The sequence below is a fragment of the Metopolophium dirhodum genome, chromosome 2 (genome assembly GCF_019925205.1).
Source record: "Metopolophium dirhodum isolate CAU chromosome 2, ASM1992520v1, whole genome shotgun sequence".
NCBI classification, from domain to species: Eukaryota; Metazoa; Arthropoda; class Insecta; order Hemiptera; family Aphididae; genus Metopolophium; species Metopolophium dirhodum.
Genome location: NC_083561.1, coordinates 24,064,499 through 24,086,368, shown reverse-complemented (window position 1 = coordinate 24,086,368; position 21,870 = coordinate 24,064,499). Strand labels below are relative to the sequence as shown.

General features: G+C 37.5%; 1 protein-coding gene across 10 annotated transcripts in view; it reads left to right on the top strand.

The window, feature by feature from the left end:
• Nucleotides 1-21,870, top strand: part of LOC132938226 (homeotic protein antennapedia-like) — a 204,848-nt gene that overhangs the window by 97,995 nt on the left and 84,983 nt on the right. The window contains exon 1 of one of the 10 annotated variants that reach the window (XM_061004939.1): nt 9,461-9,506. The exons of the other annotated variants lie outside the window; for them this stretch is intronic. The gene's annotated coding sequence lies outside the window, so the exon portion shown is untranslated. Of the gene's footprint in view, nt 1-9,460; nt 9,507-21,870 lie in introns of those variants that run through there. 10 annotated transcript variants of the gene reach the window in all.

The following is a 21,870-nucleotide window of genomic DNA, read 5'->3' as shown; positions in this document are numbered from 1 at the left end:
TATCTAAACTCCTACAGCGCGATCTGCAACGTAGAACCTATTATTATTTTGCGATATTAACCTTGTTTTTTAGTTGTGTTTATTTTAATTATAATTTATAATTAGAGTATATTTAATTTAATTCGAATATTTTGGAATTCAAACACAATATCATGTTGTATCTACAGATTTTGCAAATGTATTTTTATGACCCACACCAAACCGTTTACGTGGTATCAGATTTTAGATTTGACTCTATAGTGAGACTGCTTTGTGAGTCGGTTGCATGCTCACATGTTATAACGATTATGATCATCGCGCGATCACAAATTTTAGAGCCCATTAAAATATGATAATGATGGTTTTTTATGTCCGATAGGTAATATTTAACACTTAACCGTCTTACGCAGAATTACCAATTACCTTTAAACAATAATAAAAATACTTGTACTATTGCACAAAGTAATGGCAATTGTTGGCACGTTTTGATTGAGGTGGTGATATATTTATATATATATGTATATTGTACCTACCTACTTTATAGTTTATACACCGTATGTTTGGTTGATTGAGTATGTAGATAACTTACACTTTTAATTTTATCGTTAAACATTATACAAGATACAATCTATAATTATTATAATTCGTCAATTTATTATTATTGATGTATCATAAATCATTTGAAAAATAATCATACAAGTCGGCAACTCCGTATAATGCAGCTGTTATTATAATAATACTATATATACGTAGGTATTACACTGTTACTTAATGTCTAATATTACACTTACGTTACCAAAGCTATAGGGACATAATATAGAAAAACGCTGTGGTTTTTAATACAAATTAAAAAAATCTCGTATTTGTAACTCGAATCGTATGTATATGTTTTTATTTACGAATGCGATAATTGATTAATGATGTGTATTTATAAGGTTAGGTTAAGCCTTCTGCTACACTAATGTAATGTTTACGTATGTTCTCGTCCGTTAAACTATAACTGTGTGTACAGTATTTAGCTGGTATATTATGATATCAAACAACTATAAAGAATATGTTTTAATTGTAAAAACCAATTTAAATTTTAAATACCGGGAAAAAAACCTTAAGTGCGTGCCTATATTAAAATATTAATATAATATGTTTGTGAGGAAATGTTACTATTTATATTATAAAATAATTGAGAAAATTAATTATACAATAGTTATACGCGTATACTCGCTTATTTCGGCTAGGTATATAAAATAATAAATATTAATTAAAACGATTTTAATTTTCATAAATAATCGTCGAAAGAAAAAGTTGTTACCATATTATTATATCGCAATAGTACCGGGTTCGGGCAGTAGCTGAAAGAGCTACACCAGCTACAACGTACAACCTATCGAGTATATTACCTACTGGAACCGACGCGTAGGTATACATAAATTGTCGGCTGAAGCATATTATAATATATCTTATCTGAAATCAAACGGGCATGTCAGTAAGTTAGTCGTTGTAGGATATATATCTATAATAGCGCGTAATGATAATGGTGAGTAATAAATATTGTTGCAAACGCATCGCATGAACAATTTGTTTGTACTTAAATTGCATTGTTTTATCGTAGGTACATAAAATATGCATCGTGGTGTAATAATTAATACTATTAGCGCGTGCGAACCACGACGTATACAATGATGGTTTTAGCAATCAAATTATGATACGTCGGAAATAATTAAGAACAAACTCCGCGCAGGTTGTCGAGTCGACAACTTTCGGTCTGAAACGTTTCGCGAAATAGAGGGTGTTAAGCCTTTGGGGATTAAACGCGTTGTTAACAGCAGTATAGATTTTTGCGAGAGTTGCCCCGCGGGGACGCATGCATCCTGCAGTTATCTCGTGTAAGGTTTTTATTTAGCACTACCTACCTATATAATTTATATGATATCGTAGCAGCTGCAGTGACTTGATGCAAAACGATTTGCAAAGTCGCGGTAATTCTATCGTGGCAGTCCTCGTCCATATATTATTATTATTATTATTATTATAGTTTATCAAACGCTTATATTTATAGTCGCGATTTAATTTATCGATAGAACATTTTATATGCATACCTATTGCTCGTCGTGATGTATAGTGAGCGAGTGTGGGATGGTGTATATTGTGTTATGGGAGGAAGAGCGAGAGAGAAAAACGGAGCACGCCGAGCAACAACACTGTACCTATAATATAATAATAATAATAATATAACGTCGCGTTAATAAATTTATGATCGTTAATTACACGACACTCAGCAACATCCCTTTTGATTTATCGCGTGGAAAAATTATTTCAATGTCTTCTCGTATATACACATACACATTCGCGCAATATATAGGTATACCTAGTCGGTCATTATAAACCGCGCTTGTGCGTGCGTTCTCGCGGCACGTCAGAAAAACCTTGACGATGAGACGTCATCTTGCAGGCCGGCACGTTTAACACTTTCTTCACGACTTTGTGTGCGATGCGTTATCGTGGCGCATATACCAGACATTTTAATCCAAATATACTTAAAACGGATATTCGATTGCGACGATGACCGTGATAGGTGATAGTACGCTATGTGGGATTTACAATCGTGTCGTCTGCAGATGTGGCCCAAGTCGCTGCTGCAGCACGCTTATACAGTACTTGCACAATATTATATTTTGCACATTAATTCATCGAAAAGCTGCTGCACTCGCAAATATTTTCAGGAAAAGACGATATTAGTCTTACCTTTGGGTTTCATAACCTGTCCTGCATTATATAATATATGTACTATAACTTTTTCCAAATATACCTGGTGTAGTTGTACGGTAAAATAATCAACCCCCCCCCATATTTTATAGTACAATAGTAATAACATGTATAAGATGTACAAGCATTTATATACTTTATAGGCACGAAGCGTATACCGTTATGTCGTCCGCGGGTGGGTATACTGGGTATAATAATATAATATACGACGAGTACGTTTACGTCTGTTGTCGGCGTAAGAGACGCTCGCTCAAGTACCTATACGATAATGGCGCGATATGCCGGCGAGATCGCCCGGTAACAAATGTTGCACTAGCAGCAGCAGTGCAGTTGCAGTTGCAGTTGCAGTTGCATCATTACTATTGACGTGCGCGTGTATTACAATACAATTAGACGCTCGGGCTGCAGTGGAAAAGCGTATATATGCACCGCGGCAGCGGCTGCTGCAGGACGATATTGGCCTGCGTATATTGTCATTATTATTATTATATGTAGGTGTGCGTACCTGTATGATATTGTTAAAAGTAATAGCTATAAGGGTTACGACGGCGTATAATAATATATATTATAATATTATATAGATTATATATTCTTTTAGCGTATAAAGGTGTATACCTACATAGAGAGGTATGTTATTATATGGTATACAGTTAAGCGAGGTGGCGACGACAAGGTGGCAATTGATTTGGCGGCGGAATGCGTAACTGCCGCAGCGTTTTACGCCGAGGCTCACAACATCCGAGTAATATTTGTAATAGTACGCAGTAGCTGTATAGTATATAGCAGCGATATAGTAGTAGTAGTAGTAGTAGTAGTATAGTAGTAATAGTAATACTATTACACGTTACCTATATTATGCGTAGAGAGGAATAGGTACACTCCAAGGCGCGTATATATTGTGTGTAATTCAAAGATCGGCAGACGATACGACGCCGCCGAGGGATGTATACGTCCGTTCAATAGGTACCGCCGGCCAATTGTGTCGCGTCCGCGTGTGGCGACTGCTGCCGTTTAGGTCGGCTGTGTATACGTACATTATATATATATATATAGGAGTGTGTGTACATATATATATATATATATTTGTGTATACCTAAGTATAAGTACTCTCGCGCGCTCGATAACATCTCCGCCGCCGTGAGTGCGGTTCAGCGGTCGCTAAACGCGTTTACCGCGCGGTAATGGTCGTATTTTATTATAATATTTTATATACCTATAATATATAATATGAGATTATTATTATTATATTGACCATTTAAGGTGGCGTTATTATTCCAAATGACGCGCGAGTATAGCGATCGGTCGATATTTTATCCGTTTCAAAACAGCGCGGGGGGATACTCGTTGTAACAGGTCCCGTCCACCAGACATTATTTATTTTTTCATACATTTACACCGCACGTAAACTAGATATTATACCGTACATCTAGTAGGTATGCGGATAAAAAGTTAGGACGGCGGACGGCGTTTAGGGTGTATCCGTACCATTGGTCCGCGTCGTGTACTGCACAGCGATCACCCCTGCAGCAGCAGCGGCAAAGAAACATCTGCCGCGTTCGCCGGTGCATGTTAATACTACATTATTGTATATATTGTGCGAGAGAAGGACAGACGGAATTTGTGTGCTAGAGAAGGACAGACTGAGTCTGTGTGAAAGAGAGACGCGGGAAACATGGTGCTGACAAGTCAGCGTATTTGCTTCGAGCCGATGACGAATGGTCTATCGAATCAGCGAAATTGCAGTGCCGCCCGGCCCCGCCGACAAGAACGAATCCGACCAATCCAATATTTTCCAGAGGGACGGCTTTTAGGTTGATTTTTTTTTCTCAACATCTCCTATTATGATTGCGAAGCGTTTCTTTGCCGCAATTTCGTTTATTAAAAAATAAATCCCCTCCGTCGACGAAGAGCATTGTTATTTTTCACTACCGCATCAGCACATTTATACAGAATATCCAATATTATTATCATAATATACATTAGATAATAATATAGTACGAGAGCATATTATTATGAGAGAGTTTTTCCTTTAGGTTCGATTGGGTTCGGGGTCCCTATATCCGCGGTCTACAATATACAATATTATTATATACCTAATATTGTTTCTTGAATTAATTTTCAATCGGATTCTCCGCGTTTGAAATCGTTTTAATAACAGCAGATTTTTATAAACCTGTTTTCTTCTCAATTCTATAATATGTATATAGGAGGTAGGTCATTATATATGTGTATTATCTAAATTATTATTTTCGAAATATGTCCAATAAATATATTATATTTGTGCCAAACGTCGCATGTAATAGAATATTCAAATTATTGTATTATTAATTGAAAATTGGAATTGAGTTTTTACGGTTTTACCGACTAAATATAATAATATTTTGTTGTAATTTATTTCGAACTGTAAATATGGTAAATATGTTGCACGGAATATCATGTTTTCTTGTCATACTGCATCGTTTAGTAATATATTTTGATTACGCGTCAAGGTCTGCTGTGGATCAGAGTGGAGTGTGGGTAGGTCGAATCAATATTTTTCGTTGGATACAATATTTATTGGACAATTTAATAATATGTTTCTATGGGGTAATATAAATCTCGGTAAAATGAGATTGTGTGTTATTGATATTGCAAAACATATTAAATCGAGTTAAACACACGGTCGACAAATGTAAATCATTTTCGACGAGCAACGTTTAAAACTGCTCCGTCATATTATTATACGCATTATTATTACCTATTATATTATATTACTCTATATTAGGCGCCATAATAGCCGTGGCAAAACCGTACACCGAGACACGACTATAATATTATAATAGTGCGAGAACTTTGTCCAGTTTTATCATCGAAAGCTCTGCTGATTCCCACGCGCTAAGGTTAGGTACTCGTTTTTTATACATATATTTTAGAGACGTCAATTTTTTTTTTAGTATTATGATCTATAAATATACCACTCGTGGATGAGTTATGGCAGAAAGTTCGACGAATTCACTCACGAGGTGTATAATAATAATAAAAAAAAACATCTTGTATTCATCATTTTTGATTACTTATAAAATATGTATATAGGTACTATTATTTTAATGATATGGGTACACTCTGAGATATAATAAATATTTGAAAACATATCCATCCTCGGTTAATTTCGAACTAGCGTTTTGTATCGAACAGTGCGCTTACAATATTATACTGTACCTAATTCATGTTAGATGTAAATCGATCGCTTGTGCCGAGTCATACCGTGAAGAATTTAACACCGTCGTTTTAATTTTTGTTTGTATAATATCATATTGTTAGGTACGTCGTCTGCTTCTCCGCAGTCGTTCTGATGAATTAATTATTATCAATTGTCGCCTAGTAATTCGCGTTCGCTTAGTTATTCAGTAGTCGTCATTCGGGTATACTAGATAGGTTACTTACACAGAAACTATTGCTGAATGTATAAATATAGGTATATATATTTTTTTTTTAAATAAAAATATAGAAGATTTTTAAAACTGATGACGTTTTAAAAACTGTGAACAGAATTAAAAAAAAAAAATTGTGCCAACATATTTTGTTCGACAATATTATAGACGACAAGAAAAACCAAGTCCTACGTTTTGACGCACCTTGTTACTCGTTTGATATGGCTTTGCGCGTACACGTTGAATTTAGCATTATTGTGGCATAATATTCATCTTCATAAAACGGACATTTCGATGGTAATAATAATATTTCTCACAACAATATATCGAGCGTATTATAATATTATCCCGGTCCCATTAAGGTTATTGACTTTCGACACTACCGGCTTTTCGCCCCGTAAACATTTTTGTATAATTTCCCCGGAAAGATTTGTTTGTTTATTATTTTTAACAATCGTATATAACCTGACGAGTGGCGTAGATTTATGATGGCCGGGTTACCATAGGAACTAGTTTGATTTACATAAATGTTATTTTTTCGAAAACCACATGGCCCGCTGACGCCGCCGCCGCCGCCACTGGCCATAGTGTATAGCGGCCAATACAAACACACAAGTCCGCGGTGTTTTCGTTTCCTGTTTTCGATATATTACATATTATGTATATATGACGCGTGCGAGTTTATGCTAGCAATAGAGCTCGTGTACATTTACTGTTAATTGGTATAAGGTTAAAAAAAAATAAAAAAATAGGCGCGTGCGGTCACTGTTCAAATGCCGTCGTACTGCAGCTACGTATATTGAAGTAATGATAATACAATATAAAAACGTACACGGTATATACCTACTATGCGCGAGCATTATTATTATTATTATTATTCTACACGATTCTATTTTTCCCGGACTTAACGACCTCCTAAATGGTTTTAATGGGCACAAGGACAGCGTTTAATAGAACCGAATGTTGTTAAAACCAAACTCGCGCCGTGAAAAACATTGCAGGCAAGAGCCGTATATAGTGTATAATATATAAAAATCGTATTATAGTGCGGGCGAGGCGGATGGGACTGCATGTGCAGCGGCGCAATAACAATATCATGCAGGTTGCAGTTGCAGTCTTCTCTATGTACGTGCCTAACGATTGCGAATGCAAATCGTCGATATATAGCTAGGTATCTATATAGTTGCATGGCCGGATGCGAGGACTTGTTAAAATGCGTGTATGCTTAACGGCCGTTAAATTGGCCGGTTTCCAAAATACAATTATAAGTTAAGACAATACACAAAACGACCCGTTTCTCAGCTGAAAATATTAATATGTATGTGGGCATAGTTTATATTGTAGAGGTAGGTAGGTAGGTACCTACGTCACGATTGACGCGTTCACTCGTTTAATGGAACACACGTCTTCGTCGACTAGAAACCCGAGAGACAACTAGATTACATTATTTTCGACTGTCCGTTGCACAAACATATAATAATATGACGAGTTATAATAATTATATATCGGATACCTACATAATAATAATATGTGTAATATCCAAACACGGTATAGTGGCCGAGAAGTCGCGCCGCAATGGTCGTAATGTAATTATACAATACGTCGCCCACGGATATTTTGTGCATATAATAATATACAGGGTCCGTTGTCGGACCGATAATAACATATTATTCGCATCGTTATTATTATTATAATATTGACAAACCTCTCACGTTTCGAACGTTGCGAGATTTTAATTAGTCGCCCGCTGCACGTGTAAACCTAATTATTCGGCTTAGCTATATAGGTACCCACTATACCTATATATGTGTACCATACCAATAATGTAATATTATGTTATTGGTCACCGAATTTTCGTGAATATTCATATACACTAGAGTTATTATATTATCATCCTACCGCCTGCGTACTGTAAAGTACACGTCGGCGTACCTATTATACCATTACAATATATTATTATACAGTGGTACACCGCGACGACGTGTTTCTACAAGAAATGCGGATGTGCCTTGATGGGGCAAGGCGGGCAAGTGGTGCGCGAATGACGCGTACTGCATACCGGCTAATAAAAGTATAAGCATCTATAGGTACGGATGTCATTGTGTTCAGTAAAAACCGGATAATGGGATCGGCTTTATTTCATTTCGAAATCGTAAAATAAATAATGCTCGTGTACCGCGATGTCGAATCGTCGAATATTACAGGCGCGCGTCGTCGATGACGAGATCGCACGCTGCACTGTGCCACACGCTCGGTCTGGGTCTTTCGCCGGCGCAAAAAAGGTCGTCGGTCTCTGAAAAAAAATGGAAATCCGATCGCCGCTGTTGACGAGTTTAATAATCTAATAATAATATTACATTAATACCCATTACACGATATAACGTCCCCGACAAAGGCCCGCGATGAAATGCGATTGTCGGTGGTTTTTTTGCAGCCTCTCTCTGTATACGTGCCAGCGTGTGTGCATTTGCGTCAATGATTTACTCCAATTTGATTCCTATCGCTCGCGTTGCATATACACACCTATGGTGCAACTTGCCCCATCACCCCCCTTCCCTCGTATACATCGTTGCCGCCGTCGCCGCCGTCGTCGTCGTCACCACCGCCACCAGCACCAGCGCCACTTCACCCCGCCGGCTTTAATAACAAAACCACTGACTGTGTGATAAAAACAACCTCCATAAATCATAAACGCAACGCATATATGTATACCGGTCGGTCGGCCGACCGAAAAAAAAATCTCTTCTCCCACCAATATATACGCATATAATAATAATAATAATAATAATATGTATATGTGTGGAGTATTGTGAGAGACCCGTCGCATGATTTATATATAATACATACGCGGCGTAGCTCTCATCATCATTGGTTTTCCGAGCACACTGCGATCACTGAGCGTTGCAAATTGAGATGTTTTTTTTTTAAGCCGCCGCTGCAGCAGCACCCTGTATAATATTGTTATTGTACGTAGGTACACGATGATATTGTGTTATATAATACTAACGTCATATCATAATATGCACCCGACGAAGGGGTGTTCGCGGCCGGGGCAGGGCCGAGGGGATCCGTCGCGTAGGGCACGCCCCTGACAGGTATCGGGACCCTAAAATAAAAAATACCAACCTTTCCTCGGCTTCTATATATAACATAATAATAACATGGCTTATTGATGTAACATCGTCGCGTACAAACACTATTACCTGCATTTTACTACGTAGGTATACTCTACAGTGCGTCAGTTTTTTTTAATGTATTATTAGTTATTACTGCTGTTGTATATTATGTATTATTACTTCGATCGCTCGTTGCACGTAATTTTTGGTGTCCGACAACAGTACTCAATGTCTTCAAGTAAGTTAAATTATTATTTTTTGTAATCTCTTATGTGAATACCTACCTATCACGTCTTATTCATTCGTACGAGCTTTTTGATTTGCACATCGTCCGTCTGCTGTAGTTCTGCACGACGTGTCATTGGTCTGCTCCGCAGTAGGTCACCGCGGCTACACAGTATCGCGAACAAAACTATATATTATATATGACAAAAAGCTACTCGTTAATTAAACCGCTAATTGTGACTGAAATTCTCCGTTGCTTTCGGTATACGCACGCGCACATTCACAGTCTAGACTTTAGACGCCTCATCGTATCACGTTTATATTATAATATATTTACTTGTCTTGTTTTCCGTTTATGTATATTCAATGGCCAATGCTCGCGCCCGTATGTATATGAAATGCTGTTCATTTGTTCTGACCGAATAATTATTTTTTAATTGAACGTCTGCGTCTACAGTGTTTGGTTGCATTTTTCCTTTTACAAAACTATACTTGTTCATTATTTCGAGTTTTTAACCACTCGAACGATAGAGCGTTATTATTATTTACTCTTCGAAACTCATTTGAAGCTTCAAAAGTAATTTATATTTTATACATTTATTTTTTTGATTTCGTTTTGATATTTAACTCATTTTTTAACACAATATTGTTTCGGTATGACTTACCGAAGCCTCAATATATTTAATTACACTCAGTAGGAACACATTTGTGTATATTTTTATATTATACATAACAGCATATGAAATAATATAGGTTTATATTTCTTGACACATAACTGCACAAGTTGAACTTACTAACTGATGCCTATTGGAATAGAATTATCTACGTTTCTATGCTTAGGCATAATCTCATTATAGCGTAGTTTAATGACATAAAGATGCAATAGTTAACACAATGTACACCAACACAATGCTATATAGTAATAATATTTTCAACTGGTAATTGTCAGAAATAAATATAAATGATATAGTTTCTAATCAATACATTTTAATATTTTACAATTTACATATCGTTTTGCATATTTTTAATTAATATTAGTTTGGCTCTTAGATTATTGTTTTTGTTTATCATTTTATTTTTAAATATTAAACTAGACATTTTGACATTATAAATGACCAACCGAAACAAAAATTACAGTAGTTTTTGAAATATTTTTATCGTTTTATAATATTATAATAGTCGGCTCAAAAAACATATAATCGGTCGCGCGGTGAAATTATTACTTGAATTTACGTAGCTTGTCCCACCACACAAAACCGGTTGCACTAAAATTTCTCTCGTACATGTATTACAAATATTAGAACGCATTTCTTTTGGATCACCGCCATGTGTTGGTGTGCGAGGTCCAGGTGCTTCCAAGTGTTTGCGACCTCGGGTCGCTAGAGGGTAATATCCCCTTCCCATAAACGGTTGTTGCCGATCTATCGTTTTTTTATTTTATAATACGCGTCTACTGAACTAGTATTCTGCAAAATGTAATCGTAGTATTGCTATGTCGTACACACGATAATAGCATATTATAACAGACCGTGCGACAGACGGTGTAGAATATTATAATATATAGTAGACAAAAATTATTTATTTTTTCTCGTGTACAGTGTTTAAAACGGATAGGTATCTGATAGTCACGCCATTTCGCCAAGAGTCAGTATAAAGCGCGATTCACAAGAAAATAAAAGTCGTTGTAAACTATGCAAATTTAATTTATAAATTATAGTTCAATGCTATTATTACTCACGACTGTAATATTTTATTTAAAAAATTATAACTGTTTATATCCATTTACAGTCTTTCACCATTATTCTAGTGTGCGGTTCAAGTATATCCTTGAATGCGCGAATGTATGCATACTATTATAATAATAATATACACTGCGTTAAGGAATTTCGCATTGTTTTATAATATCGATTCGATAACGCGGAATTATAATATGTATAATATAATACTCCATGTACTACACACTCGTCGCGTATTATCGTCGACGACAGTCCAAACACGAATCGATTTGACGAATTTTTTCATTCTCGGAAAACCTTTCAATATCAATTATACACACTGTATGAACAACGATTGTTTTTCCGCGCTAACCATTCGACCATTAGCAGCGAGCGAACGCGGCAGTATTTCATACATGGCAGCCATATATTATATTAGCTGCGACCCTTATTACACACACTCGCACACACACACACACATGCATATATATTATATCGTGTGTTGGCAAAAATCATGGTCCACCCAAACGATAAAGCAAGAACGCTCGCGCTTGCGTTGGCGGCAGCGTCGCGCTCGCGGGAAAACTTCAAATTTCTGGCGCGCCCCGGACTATGTATCATTTCCGGTATACGGTATTTCGATAAATTACCAGATAATTTACTTAACCTCCCCCGCCGCCCGTTGCTCCCGGCAGCACACGCACGCACACGAACACACTGCACGCACACGTAATATTATATATATATATATATATATATTAAGTATATTTGCTCGTGTGAGTGCGTTTGCGCGCAAAGACGCGATGTCTGCGTGTGTGTGTGTGCGTGGTTCACTATATATGTATATATATGATTATTATATATGGGCGGCCGATTCGCGAACGTGCGTGTGTATTGGACCGGATACGGGCGCGAGAAAGGTCCATGACGGTTTTTGACGTGCGGCGAAGATTTGTGGACCGTCCGACCTTTTGTGTGTCCCTACACCCGCGCTGCATACACACCCGCACTCTACAACAGCGGCAGTGTGTGTACTCACACATAAGCGCTTGTGAAGCTATTTTATATTGTATACGCGCGCACACACACATATTATATATAGAGGAAATACGGTTGTCGGTAGAGCTCTTTCTCTCGGAGAGTGTCGAGGGGGGTGTATATATATTCGTACTCACGTCTGGTGGTGAAAGCGAAGAGTTTCTGTGTGTATCGCCCACTCCCACCCGTCCCTCTTTCTCTTTTTTGCTCGCCGCGCACTACGCATGTTCGCGGGGTGCGAGAAATGCTTTTAAAACGACACAAACACCGATGCCTCCACTGCCGACCCTTAGAGTCGTCGTCGTCGTCGTAGTCGTCTACGTCGAGAGCACTGTGCACTTCACCGCATATACATTTATAGTTGTTGTATACGCGGCGGCCCTTCTCGACACAATGCTGCTGCAGCGTATACAATATCTCACTTTTTCTCACCCCCAAAACAAATTCCATTAAGTCGGCGCGAGCCTCATATACCTACACCGACCCTCGTCACGCGCTCGGCAGCCGATTTAGCCATTGCCGATTTGTACGTAATTAATACACCGCCGCCTGCAACGGCCATTTATTTATTCCCGCACGATCTATCAGCTCTCTTTTACCACTACTACATGTATATATAATATACATAAATAGGTAGGTAGTCGGCACACAGCTCTCGAGCGCTTATACGTATATAGTATAATGTTTTACCAGAGAAGTCTGCAGAAAAGGGGAGAGAAAACTACGCTCTCGTTATCCCCCACACTTTATAATATATATATATATATATATATACGTTCAGAGAATTTCAACTTGCATGCACCCGCAAAACTTGTTCGTGCATGCGATTTTCGATTTATTACTCCATGATGTGCTGTATATATTGTTTTTTTCTGCTCGTTCATATATATAGGTAAGGTATACGTCGATATTTTAATAAGAAAATAGTTTATCGAATCTCGCGTTGCTACAGGCTATATGGAGGTAGGTACCTACGGGTTAAACATATATTGTCACCGGTATTTATTCGCGATTTAAACCCGTATATATATTTAATATACGTATAAAAAAGTATTATCTTTTTTTAAAGTCGCGTCGTTGCGCGATGTGTGTATTTTTGCTGATGAAAACGCCGTATTTTACTTGTAACTGCTCGCGACGCAATTTATCATCACGACTCTTGCGGAAGATAAATTGCAATACACAGTTCGGTGTGTTCAACCGAAAACCCTCGATAAGCCGCCAAAATCCCATTTCGCGTTGCCCGTCGATGTAGGAGGGTCCCGCGGCCGAGAGGAGAAAGACATTTGTGTTTACACTTGTAATTCAGTTATACCTATATGCGTACACGCCGAATGTGTTCACCGCGGTTCGTTTAATGAAATTATATCAATTTTAAGTTTTAACCCAATACTGGTATTACCTATAATATACTTATAAGTTATAATATTATTATTGTATACGCGCGACGATCCGTTCAGCGTGTACTGTGGATTGTCAGGGCTTTTGCTCCCGAGTTTCTCGCTGTGCCCAAATATAAATTTCGGTGATGGGCCACCAAAAAATGGTAATAATATTATATATATACTCATGGACGTGATTCACAAAAATATATTAATGGGTGGGTGTTCCGCACGGTTGGAAAATTTATAGTTTGATCAATTTTTAAATGATATATTTAACTATACCATCTAACGACCTTCGTGAATTCGTACTATTTGGAGAGCAGTGAAAAAAAACGTTTAGGGCTGTGTACAAAATATATTAAATGTGAGGAAACAAAATTTCAAGTCACCCCAAGCTCATGGGTCATCACTATAATAACAGTATGATATATTATGGTATGTTTACGTTTACCGATGACCATAGTATAATATTCTCGGACCATTATGATACGCGTTTGGTTTAGTATTATGTCATGCGATAATATTATTGTTATTGCGTTCGCGCGTTAAATCGCCGCACGACTTGCCGCCGCGTGGAAGGAAACGTTTTATATTTATCGTAATTTTATAGCGCCGAATTATATTCGTTTAAAACGAAATAAAAACGGTTTTTCAAAACGCAATAAGCTCTTTCTCCTCGCGCGAAAACAATTTCGGCGTCGCCCCCCCCCCCCCCACCCATTACCCACTCGGGTGTGGGCACACGCACACACGCGCGAGCGCGTGCACAACATGGTTGTCGTGCGCGACCCTCGCCGCCGGAAAGGTCGGCGGCGGTGGAGGCTCGCGAAACGCGCGGAGGAAAGGACTGCGTATATAGCGGGGGAGGGACCGCCTTTCCGGCGAAACGACAATATAATAATATTATACAATCGCCAGCGCGTACAAGCGGCCCCCGCGCGCTTATGACAGTTAATATATTGATCTGTGCATGTATATATATATAATATATATATATAAATATATGTGTGTATGTGTATTTGTGAATTCGCGGCGGGGCCCGACGTTCCCAAAAACGACAATCGCCGTTCGCCCCTCCTCCCTCTCGCCGAGGTCCGTCGTGCTGCGGCGGCGACGCGCGCAATAATAATATATGACAACATAATATATTATTATTATAATATTGTATTGTCGCGGCGGTGCTGTTATAATATAATATTATACGTTATAATATCGACAGTATTATAAAATTGTCAACCTGTCATTTATTGTTTATTTATTTTCTTCGTGTTGTTATAATATTATTACTGTTATGTATCCCATCGGACGCTCTGTTGTTCTGATATTATAATTTATGTAATTTTGTCTAGTAAATTTAATTCTCTCAATACTGTTTAGTGTAATTTTATCTTAAATTGTTATTCATTTGTTATTAATGCTTATATACTAATATTTTAATTACCTTTGTCTTTTTGTTTCCAAGAAATCACCTCCATACAAGCTCAGCTTATTGGAGGTACTGCAATATTGTACATTTTATATGTTAGAAAAATAATTATATTGTATTATCGCGGTGCTGTCTTATAATACAATAAACAGTAATTGATACTATTTCGTATATATGTATCATCAGATCTAATTAATCATCTTGTATTAGCTTTACTACTTCATTTGTACATAATATTAGCTTTATCATAATTCCATTGCTTAATTATTGAGGGTTTTTTTCCGTTTACCAGTTTTTTTAGCTAGCAGCTAATCGATTAAGTCTAGGCGTCTAGATGTACAAATAACAATTAATTTCTTGTAAACAATTAAATAGAGTTATAACTATTAAAACTCGCGAATTGCATCAACTACTGGCGTACTATTGTTTATTTCATTAGTAAGTCTTAAAGCGGATTAAATGTATGTTCTAGTGCAAGTATAGCTGTCGATACACTAAGTGTGTGTACCTACTTACACAATATTTTTAGAATATATGTTGTATATTCGGACACAAATACTTTTCGCTGATTAAATAAAGACATCCATCATTTCTAGCATGATTGCTGTTTTAAAATTCAAATTAGTGCTAGAAATGCTTCGGCTAACTTCAAGCACCTGCTGATATACCTGCACATTCCAGTCAATCTCTAATGAGTATAAACTTAATATGATGAACTAATACTAATTGTGTCGTAAAAACATTATAAAATATGTTTTGAACTAACAATTATTAACTCTCAGACAAAATTATCTGGGGGGGTTATATATCAACCCTCCCCCCTCCACAGTGGTACGCTACTGACTCAATAGTTCACTTAACCAGATGAAGAACAATATTACCTCCGCACAGCCACGATTTGGAAGTGACCAACACTATAGTTTAACTTACTATCCTCCCTGTACTATAAATACTGTATAATAATGTTGTTGGAAATCAATAAACATCATTAAAATATTATTGTTATTATCGTGTTTGCGACTATAACACTACGACAGACTACGTGCCGTGCAACGTCTTTTCGTTTTTACTTCCATATTTTCATACCTACTCCATAGGTAAATACGCGATTTCGGTTTCGTTTTTACATCATAATAATAATATTATGTAATGTATTTTCCTCGTATTTTCTTTAGACTTTGAATGTATGACGTGTATGTACGCAAGTACACATTATTATATTATTATGTCGGGAGGTACCTGTATATATTATTATTACACGCACACACACACACAAAATATAATGTATACGTATTGTTATTATTATTATTCCCAATGTTTCGGGTTGGTAGGAATAGGTAAATAGGTACACTATAGGCGCACATGACGTGCAGCGCTGACGACATGCGTGCGTACAGAATCAACGCGAGGCTTTCAGACCCAGTAATTATTATTATTTTTATTTCTTTATATACATAACGTATATGTATATATATAATTTTTTTTCCCCATTCGTTTTCCGCGTTCCCCCTCGTCGTGTGTCCCGAAACACAATTTGCCCCCGACGTCCCACGTCAGGCACCGGTCGTTTTTTTATCCGTGTTTAGAATCAAATTCGCGTGCCCGCCGGTCGTAAATATCGCCTTTGCGGCACGACGGCACCTCCCCCCGCCGGCACAACCGTCCTGCGATCGCCCGCCCTACGACCCGTCCGTCGCCCCGTGCCACGAGCAATCGCGTTTTCCCATTTTGTTCCGCGCGCTATTACTAAATTACTAATAAAGATTCATCGGGCGCACAATGCGCGTTCAACGGCCGTCGCGGCACGACCGCGTTACTAGTATATTTTGCTATATATGCCCAGCGATATTATAATATTATTATACCGCGGTACGGGTACCGTAAAGGTTACGTCTGCTCAGTGGCGGACCCACCGTTCCGCATATCAAACTTATTTTTTTTTTTTATATAAATTATACTTAGGTTATCAGTAATTGACATCACGTAGAACTAAACGTATATCAACCCCGTAGACCACAGGCGAAGACTACCACCTATTACCAAAAAATAGGTTAATCAGGTTTTTACCCCGAAGTTGTTCACGATAAGTAGTTACCCAAGGAGCTTTATTATCAACATATAGACATATTATATAGCAACCATTAATATGGCGCACCATACAAAAAAATCGTAGGTCCGTCACTGGATCCAGTCGACTCTGCTGGTGTTTTTTTTTTCATACGCAAATAGATTATTTCGCCGTCCCTTCGGCTGAACGAAAATCTAGCGACTTATAATGCGGCTGAGCGTAAAATTCTGCCACCTATACGGTTGTACCTACGTTGGAACGACGACGTCGGTAAAAAATGCATTTCATAATTTTGTTTTTTGGAAAAAAAGATTTAATATTGATTGAGCGTTTATCATGTCGTATTTATCATAACGCGCGTGTTATGTTATTATTATAATGGACATTATCATCTATAACAGCAATAACTTTATATTATATTAGTTACCCGCTATTACCACAATAGCTGTATAAAAAATTAACTTTTGATTTCATAACTTAGTTATGACCTGCTAAGAGAGAGTGGGTGGGCGGCGGAATAATGATAAATGTCATGCCAATCGTTTTGGGCTTTTTCGTGTAATTCTTTATCGTTTAACGTCTATTCCAGCAGTCATTAGCATATCGATTTAATGTAAAAATTAATTCAATCATTGTCCTAAATACAAATACGCGATCCTAATTATTATTATTATCGTAGAAATACCAATCTCGTAGGCTAAATTAATGATGAATGGTAATAATATGCACGACGGCCATTCAAGTACACGATAAATCATGTAGGACACTGCGTTTCATTAATTATTGCATTGTACGAATATGACTCATGTAATAGTGTGTGTGTGAGATAAAATATAATATTGAAATTTTGTTTATGTACATGTCCTACAGTATTATATACGTATTAATAAATTCGTCGGTATATTTTTCAATGATCATAATATTATTATAATATCATATTATGAATTTTGAATATTTTTTAAATTGATTATTTTCGTTTTCAATTATTATTATTTTTATTTTTTATGTGTACAGCTACAACTACTGACGTCCCCATTGAACATATCAGCTGGGTATAATATTACAATTATCAGCCATCCAGGTATTCCTACACACGCGCAGATGTAAATGTTTTCGGTTTCGTTGACGTACGTTTCTCGTATCGTAAATTATTTTCTCCACTCGTTTCGGAATTTTCGACGTCCGCATAGTAAGATTTGTTCATCTGCGTGGATCCACCTAAAAACGATATTATAGCTATACGCGTGTACCGTATACTATTTTATATAGGTACCTACCATTCGACCGGCAAATTCTCTCACTTTATTATAATAATGTGTTCATTTTTTTCCCTCGGTTCGTGACGCGCAGGGGGTCCACATGCAGTTTGTCGTCGCCGCCGGACTATAAGCGTGGTACACCGTTTGACGAATGGTATACTTGTAATAATAATAATAATAATAATAATAATAATAATGATCATAATTATGTTATGATAATTTTAATTATTATATTATATAATCTGGACCACGGAATGGACCTAGAAAGGTGGTGGGGGAAGAGACTAGTGAAAACGAAACAAAACTACGACGACGACGATAAACAAAAGACGATAGGATGGGTGTAACGATTTGTCTATATAGGTATACATATAAACACACACATAGAACGCAATATATTAATAATATTATTATTATTACCACCACTATCATTATATCCTCCGGGTCCCGTGCTCTAGCAGCAATACAACCGGCACGGGTTCAACATGGGTGGTATGCGCTCAACCACACCCGACGAAATGTCGTTCTGCCGCCGCCGCGGCTGATACCATCTGCCTGGTAAACGCCTCGACGACGACGACTTTACGACTACGACCCACTCCGCCAAATACCCCATCGCCGCGCCACCCCTTTTTCGCCCCTCGACCTTTCCTCCTGCAGCGGACTCCCTCCCCTGCTCGCTGCCGCACCTGCACTTATCGCCGTCGCGCGCTCATATGAACACACTCGCTGGCCGCTGCAGCAGACACACACCACTAACCTGTAATTTGGCTACTCTAATCTGGCCGGCCGACCGTGGCCGACGATAATAATTATTAAACCGGCTGAACAATCGTGGCGTAGAGATATTATAATATGGAAAATACCGGAAATGCGTAGGTGTGGCTCGTGGCCTAACCGCTGCCGCCGCCGTAGTCGTTGTTGTTGGGTACCTACCGGAAATGAAGTGTCTGACGAGAAAAGTATTCCAGCGATTTCGATCTACGACGACGGTGTCGGCGAGCTGTTATCTTCGAATTTCCGCGCGTTTTTCGGCCTGAGTCCCATAGCTTGATTTACGTATCCGCACTCGGAGCTTCGTCACACTGTCTAGAGCGTGTGTGGAGTCGTTATCGTGATATAAAGTAACCGTCTACGTACTATATAGATAGTATAGCCGTGACAAGGTTAATACAAATCGAAAATCGGGATTGCTTTTTTTATGCGGTAGTTTAGCGAAGAGCCCTTAATGGTTCGCAGTGCGTCCGACAGATAGAGACAGAAACGGGCATGTGGTTATTATTATATTATTGGGTATATTTTATAGGTATAAAATAACACGACTACGGTTGTAATATTTGAGTAAGTTATTCACGCTGTTATCATTGAAATGTTATCCGCTTAAATTTAATAATATTGGTATAGCTTAAAATATAAGTCTAAACCATACAGCAATAATTCGTATCGAACGGGTTGTATTTCCGGTGGAATTCGAATTACAATTATTTAAACCAGCATCGGGCTAACCTTAAATAATATCAAAATAGTTGTTCTCAAATAACACGACAACGCGGCGCGTGACTCCGACAATATCGGTGCCATAGAATAACATCGCATGACGACTGTAGAAACAGCGGTGACTAGATCGGAGAAGATGTAAACATAATAATATTATAATAATAATATCATGATATTGTTTTATTCTCAAAACGAACGTCCTCGGACGTGTATGGGTGCGAACGTCGGTACCGCATAATAATTTATCGTACACGACATTACATCGTACGATAAGGACGAAAATATAAAATTATTGTAAAGGTCACAGTCCTCACGTTTTCATTCATCCCGCGCGGTCGGTTGTCATACGTAAAACGACAATAATATAGGTAGAGAGGTATAATATATTAAAAGGTAGGTAACATCGACCACGTGCTCTGCTCTCGTACAGATCTCTAAAACTTCGGTACTACGACGACGACGACGACAACAATAATAATAATAATAATAATACGCAACACTCGCACGCGGTCGCGGGACAAGGTCGAAAACGGTATTTTATATTTTATTTATTGTTATTATTATTTTTACGACTGTTTGTGCAAAGCGGTCCGCGTCGACACGGGTGGACCCGGCCTAAGGAGAAAACCATTGTGCCAGGTTATGGACATTAACGGCACCACCACCACCTCCACCATTACTACCATACTACTACTACTACTACTACCTACACTTTATTATTATTAATATACTTAATACGACTATAATATACTGGTGAATGAGCGAGAGAGAATTAACACACACCCGCGCGCGCGCACGTATACAAGTTGTTGTCCGGACCGGGTAATAAAAACGGGCCATTAAGAAGCGAAAACGGCAGTTTAATGGGTGTAATTTACATTATTACTACGACTAACACCGGCCCGGAAACCGCCCGTGTCGTCAGAGACACCGTTAGATGTCGCGCCGCCGCCGATCCGTCCGATCGCGTTCGACCGCGGTTACGGTAGATGGCGCCCGCGTGTTTACGGCTCAACTTCGTAATTTTTTTTTTTTTATTCCCGACAGCGTTTTCGGGATTAAACTCGGTACCGGTATTTTTAATAGTTTTGACCCGCGTGTAAATAATAATATTCGTAATATTATTATGATTTACGGTCGCTTTTCACGTTTTTATTTTAAATTTCTATTTTTTTTTTCCACTAATCCACTTGTAAGACGTTTTGGGTCAAAATGTCAAGTTCTTATCGATTGTACGTGCAAAACAAACGGTTTCTTTTTCGAAAGAAGATTTTTTTTTTTTTTTACTATTCGTTGTCTGAATTTTCAACCGGTTCCGTTTATATAATTAAATAAGTTTTCGATAAGGATCCGACACGTATAGGTAATGTGAACTATCGCATACCTTTACTATATTACCTATATAATACCTATATATATTAGGTAGATGCATAATAATATTAAATACATTTAAACACATACGAGAGTACTAATAATTATTAATTAGTCGATTTTATACCAAATAATTACACACAATATATTTTTTAACCAGAAACCTCATCGCAGACCGTAGTACCAATATGCATACCCGTGCGTCGCGTTTACGTGCAGGATTCTACAAAATTGAAATCTCGCGTGCGTCTTACACGTAACACCTAGGGTTACACCTATAATGTAGCTATAGCTCTCAGTTGCTGTTAATGTATTCAATAAATAATGTAGTACATGGTTTATAACTTTGACGACAGCAAAATATAATATTATTTCAATAGTGTTTTTTTTTATTTTATAAAAAAGTATACATTAAAGGTACACGTTTAAAAATGTCTTAATATCGTTATTAATGCTACAAATAAAAACACGGTTATATAAATATTTAAAAAAAATTCAAACATAATAAATTATATTAACGAATATACGTATATATATATATATATATATATATATAATGTAACTTGATATGCTCACTTACAAGTTGAACAAATTAGTTTGATTTTAAGACAAACAAAA